The 6,461-nt window shown below is 38.2% G+C and overlaps 1 long non-coding RNA gene across 1 annotated transcript; it reads left to right on the top strand.

Moving 5' to 3' along the window:
* Positions 1 to 416: 416 nt before the first annotated feature.
* LOC113075720 (uncharacterized) lies at positions 417 to 6,065 on the top strand. Its single transcript, XR_003281027.1, has 3 exons — positions 417 to 499; positions 4,702 to 4,815; positions 5,935 to 6,065. It is a non-coding gene; the product is annotated as an uncharacterized LOC113075720 (long non-coding RNA).
* Positions 6,066 to 6,461: the final 396 nt, after the last annotated feature.

The following is a 6,461-nucleotide window of genomic DNA, read 5'->3' as shown; positions in this document are numbered from 1 at the left end:
ATGAGCTTTAATTTAATTTAATTTAATTTGTATTTACTTATTTGTGTGTATGCGGGGGGGGGGGCTTGTGCTTTATACCAACCTAAAAATCTGAACTGTTTATGATGTTGATAAATGATATTTGACAACAGAAAAATTTTATGTTACACTGGTCATTCTGAAATAATTTTATGATGGAATAAGCTGTTCCTGTTGTCCTATTTTGTAAATGTTATTATTTCAGTAGACACTATGACATCATCTGTGGGTGGAGCTTAAACTCATGAACTGTGGGGCGTCGCTCGTTAGGGTCTAACTGAGGCTGTTACCATAGTAACTATTTTCAAGACATGCACATTATGTAATATGATCAGTTTTATGTTGTTTGGCCACCAGTGATAAGTCAAGTAATTGGTGCATCTTGTCTTTCAGCAGAGCAAGAAGAAACAGGTTTTTCTCTGTTTCACACCACTAATGACAGACAGCAAACATCTCTCTCATTAACATGACTGGCATCACTGTAAGTTTACTCTTCATGACTGATCTTTTTCTATAATGAGGAAATGTTTAAAATGTTTAGTTAGATGACATTTGCTGCTTGACTAAAGTTACAGTGCTGAAATAACTCAGTTATAGAGTACAGTTCTGGATGATTTTGTGCTGATGCTCCATTGGGTCACCAATCACTGATGGATGGAGGGATGGATGGGTGGGTGGATGGATGGATGGATGGGTGGCTGGATGGATGGGTGGATGGATGGATGGATGGATGGGTGGATGGATGGATGGATGGGTGGATGGATGGATGGATGGATGGGTGGATGGATGGGTGGATGGATGGATGGATGGGTGGATGGATGGATGGATGGATGGATGGATGGATGGGTGGATGGATAGATGGATGAATGGATGAATGGATGGATGGAGGGATAGATGGTTGAATGGATGGATGGATGGATGGGTGGATGAATGGATGGGTGGGTGGATGGATGGAGGGATAGATGGATGAATGGATGGACGGATGGATGGAAGAATGAATGGATGGAGGGATGGATGAATGAATGAATGAATGGATAGATAGATGATGGATGGAGGGATAGATGGATGAATTGATGGATGGATGGATGGATGAATAGAATGTTAGAGGGATGGATAGATGGAGATGCAATAGATGGATGGATGGATTGTGGATGAATGGATTGATAGATAGAATGATTGACAGATGGATGTAGGAATGGAGGAATGGATGGATAGACAGATTATAAATGAAGGAAAAGAACAAAGGATGGGAATGAAAAGATGATAGAATGATGGATGGATATATAAAGTGATGGGTGGGGAGGCAATCGTTGGATGGATGGATGGATGGATTGTGGATGAATGGATAAAGCAGGGATCCTCAATCTGGCCCACGATATCCCTTTTCCTGCAGAGTTTAGCTCTAACCCTAATCAAACAGACCTGTGCATGTTAATCAATGTCTTCAGGATCAATAGAAAATCACAGTAGCTGAGTTTGATCAGGGCTGGAGCTAAACTCTGCAGTGCATTGGTCATCCAGGACAAATTTTTTAGGATCCCTGGGATAGAGTGATGGAAGGATGGTGGATGGATGGATAGAATGATGGATGGATGATGGATGTATGGATGGATGGAAGGTCGATAGATGGGATGATGGATGGATGGATGGCTGGAGAGGCAACAGTTGGATGGATGGATTGAGGATGAATGATAGATAGATAGATGATTGAAAAGAAGTATGGATGGATAGAACAATAGAGGGATAAATGGAATGATGATGGATGGATCGATAGATTGATAGATAGTGCTGAAGCTCCTCCTCCGTGTTTCTGTGATTGAGAGTTCAGTTGGGGATCTTTGTGTGCTGATGCTCCATTGGGTCACCGATCACATAAGTGACCGCTGGAGGTGAGAGGGGGAGTTTTCCTCAAGATTCCTGGCAGGGATGTGATCCGTGTGCGGGGAACATCAGAGCAGCTGCTGCAGCTGTGCGTCGCAGGAAGGGAGTCAGAGCCAAGTGACACTTTCTCTCTGGAACAGTTGTTCTTTTTATCCTTCCTTATGTGACAGATGAGCAGAACCGTCCCTGAAGGCCTCCATCAGTACAGCTTACCCATTCATCTCTCTGTCTCACTCTCTTCGGCCCCCTTTTCCCGTCTCACTATCTGTCACGATCAGCTTGTTCTTCTGTTTGGTGTCATTTTCGGCATAAGTAGTAACACATGCAGAAGCTTCTGCCCTTGCTGGAAGGGTCTAGTGTACAGCTGTCGGATTATTACTGCGTGTGACAGGACAGCGGTGTGATCACTACATTTCTCTTTCTTTCTGTGGATCTCTTCCAAACCTGTGAGCTGCCGACATAGGCAGCATTTTAAGCCATAAGATAGACATATAGACATATAGACAGATAAGACAGATAGACAGATAGACAGACAGACAGACAGATATATAGATAGAGTATTTTTCACAAGAGAAAAACTGGATTTAAAAATTGGTGTGAGATTATTAAAATCTCAAAGTACATCTGTGAAATGCAAATGTCTCTAACCTGGGAAAACTCGTCCCATCTGAATACTGGGCTGTAGCCGCGCTCCAGACATGAAACCAAACCAGTCTGAAATTATCCTTTAAATATACTAAGATGGCTAAAATCAAAGGCAGCATCACATTTATCCTTAATAGAGTACTAAAGAGAAATGTTGAAAAAACATCGCCTAAAAACTTGTTTGACCTTATTAAAATGAATCATTGCATGCAATATTTGTGTATGCTGTGTATTTCCTTGCTCATAAGAGAGTCATTTATAGCTTGAAGCACTGTTTGTCTTGTGGCCTGTTCCAAATCAGTCACCATTTCTTCAGTTAAGATGCTGCCTATGAAGGTAGCTCACCAGGTCTTGGAACAGATCCGCTGTGTGTGTGTGTGTGTGTGTCGTCGGACCCTGTCCAGTCATCTGCATAACTCCAGTCTTTTATCAATGATGTTCCCTGCTGTTAAGACACAACACACACTCCATCACTGTCACTTCCTGTGAGTGTGTGTGAGCGTGGCATCATAGCCCACGTTTCCACGCTTCAGCTTACTGCGATTAACAATCAGTCTTTACGATGTGTGTGATAACGGCTAACGGCCCAGGGCTCTAACACCGTCGTTTGGGGAGTGTTAAGGCTGTTAAAGCACCTGTTTAAGCACAGCGTGTGTGTGTGTGTGTGTGTGTGTGATCGCTGTATCAAGACATCACGCTCAGCCCTCAGGCTGTTCCTGTAGACACAGGAGATCCCAGCGCACCTGCTCTAGTGCCAAACACACACACTTGCACTCTTTCTCTCTCTCACATACACAGTGAGACTGTCTCCAGTCTCATTTTATAATGGCCATAATTTAATGAATATCAAAACAAGATTATTATAGTTAACTAAAACTAAAACCATGGAAATAAACTGAAATAAAATAAAATAAGATTCAAATAAATACTAATACAAAATGTTAATAAAACAATAATAATATAAAATCTCAGTGATCATGGGAGAATGGAGTTATTTTTTTATATTTACAATTTGAAAAATATTTCTTCATGGTGTACAAAAAAATTAAATTATATTATCTTTTTCATTCATAATGTTATATTATTTAAATACTATAGTGTATTTTTTACAGTATTGATACACCATATTCCGTACTGCCTTTCATGTACACAAAATAAAGCATGCTATTTTTTCAAAAGACACTAATTTCAACATCAGTTTGTGAAATCAAAAGTTGCATTTACAATATTGCATTTACAGTACAGTGCATCACAATATTTTCTGCACTATAAGCGTAAGCATACTAGAAATCGATGCAACTGTGCAAAATACTGTTTATGAATTGCTTTATTTTTATGTTAGCTATATATATAGAGAGAGAGTGAGAGAAATAGATTGTTTCAAAGCATCTTCAGGAAAATATTAGTTACATTTTACTGAAAATAAAATTAGTTTACAGTTGCACCATTAGTAAAATAATGATTTATGCACTTTGCTGAATTTTTCTGTAGAGGAATAATATATATATATATATATATATATATATATATATATATATATATATATATATATATATATATATATATATATATAAAATAAAACAAAAATGCAAGCCTAACATCTGTGCATTGAAAACTACCATTAAAAGTGCATTACTGTAAATGTGATTTTTTTTTTTAGTTCAATTATTTTCTTTTGTGATCAACAGCAGTTTAATTGAAGAGGAAAATTTCTTTAAAGAAGAACAAAAGACAAATTTTGATGTGTGACGGCCTACATCTGTTAAACATTTGTATAAGGATGGGTATTCTGTAATTTTTCTGTTTTGGTTTACAAAATATGCTTGAATATTATTAATAGTGCTTCTCTTCAGTCTAACATTGTTCAAAGGAGACGTTTGATCTTTCACTGAATTCTAAGGGGAATCTACTGTGTTTTTTTGTCCATGTTTTCTGTAATTACTCACCATATTTGTTTTTTGGCTTGTCTTCTTGTCTGTGAACCTCTCCAATCTTTTCCTCCACACGCACGCTGAGATCTTAAGCAAAGACTTTGAGTGATTTTTTGCTCATGGCAGGTGTTGATAAGTGTCATTGTGTCAAAATGCTTCAAAAATGACTTGGGATTTAAAAGTTCTTTTGCTATTTTTCTTTAACACTTTCTTTTATTTGTAACAGGTCTGAACACCAAACTACGGCGAGAAGTTCAACACTTAAAAGTTTGTGTTGTGCATATCCTGTTTCGTGTGGGTGTGAAGAAAGGCTGTTGTGACTGTGTGACATCCATCCACAGTAAGACAGCAGCATCTAGCAATCAGAAACCAGCAATTAGTTCCACGCTATAAATCAGATATCATCTATATATTGGTGAAGATTTTGTTATTTTATTTATTTTGTCAAGGTTTTGTTGTAATCCATGCTTTATTTGGACATTAAAGATATAGTTTACACAAAAAGGGAAATTAGCTGAAAATTTGACCAGGCCAAACAAGATGTCAATGAGTTTGTTTCTTCATAAGATTTGGAGAAATGTAGCATTGCGTCACTTGCTTACAGAGTAGTGGATGGGTGCCGTCAGAATGAGTCCAAACAGCTGATAAAAACATCACAATAATCCACAAGTGATCCAAACCACTCCAGTTCATCAGTTTATGTCTTGTAAAACCAGAAGCTGTGTGTTTGTAAGAAACATATCCATCTTAAAGACGTTTAAACTTTTGTCACTTCTGGCTAAAATATGAGTCCATAATCCATTATAACTCTTTCTCCAGAGACAAAGTCCATCTCCTGTTGTCCTCTTACATCAGAACCCACCCAAATATTTGTTTAGAATGGTTTTGAACTGTTTTGACTAATAAACAGTGCATGATTTGTGCAGATTTCTCTCCTGATTCAGATGAAAGCAATATTATGGCTAGAACATTATAAAATGCCTTTATAATGGATTTGTTTCTTTTAAACACTTTTGGCTTCACAAGATGTTAACTGATGTAATGGAGTGTTGTCGATTATTTGTGGATCATTATGATGTTGTTATCAGCTGTTTGGACACTCATTCTGACGGCACCCATTCACTGCAGAGCATCAATTGGTGGAAAAGTGTTGTATTGCTGATTTTCTCCAAAACTGTTCTGATGAAGGAACTCAAAATTGTCAGCAAATCTTAAAATGTCTTAAAAGCATCTCTGAATTTAAGTTTCAAAGTAGTTTTCACACTGTCTTTCAAAGAATTGATTCGAAACGTTGATTCAACGATTCTCTTGAGTCTTGAATCAGGGTTTACAAAAAACGCATTTTTACATATTCTGCATTAGGCTAACCAATATATAGTTATATAGTTATATCTCAGCCCTACTAGCCTTTACTTTACGCCTGTACTCTGTGTATGTTTGTGTGTCTGTGTATTTGTAGTGTATGTAGGTTTGTTTTCCAGGCAGTAAACGCTCATTAGTGAGGAAAGAGGTCCACAGAGCTCTTTCAATCAGTCGGCCAGATGTTTGCTGCTCTCTTTACACCCGAGAAACCCAACCCACACAACATGCTCACAGGTACAGCACAGATCGATTTCAGCTCAAATGCATTTGAAAAAACTTCAAAGTCACAAAACAAGGGAGAATTCTAAAGAGAAGATGCCTAAAGATTCTAAAAAATGAAGGTTCCAATTAGAACCCAAACAGATCGTACTGTTTGACTAGAACCTTTTTAGTTTTCTAGTTCTCTAGCAGGTTTCTGTGCTGGTGCTCTGAAAGCACTGGTAGAAAGTCTTGATCGTGCATTAGTTGCTCAGATAGAAATCTGATCCAGGATTGGCATAGAGAGCTTCTCTGCGGTTTGGAGCTGCTCTCATTGTGGTGCGGTGACAGATCAGTTGAGTTTGAGTGTTGTGAAGCTGCCTCTGTAATGGCTGATGGATCTGCTTTGAATGAGCAGTTCTGGAA

This window comes from Carassius auratus, unplaced genomic scaffold (genome assembly GCF_003368295.1).
Source record: "Carassius auratus strain Wakin unplaced genomic scaffold, ASM336829v1 scaf_tig00017550, whole genome shotgun sequence".
NCBI classification, from domain to species: Eukaryota; Metazoa; Chordata; class Actinopteri; order Cypriniformes; family Cyprinidae; genus Carassius; species Carassius auratus.
The sequence above is the reverse complement of the archived record's forward strand: the minus strand, read 5'-3'. Positions and strand labels throughout refer to the sequence as shown.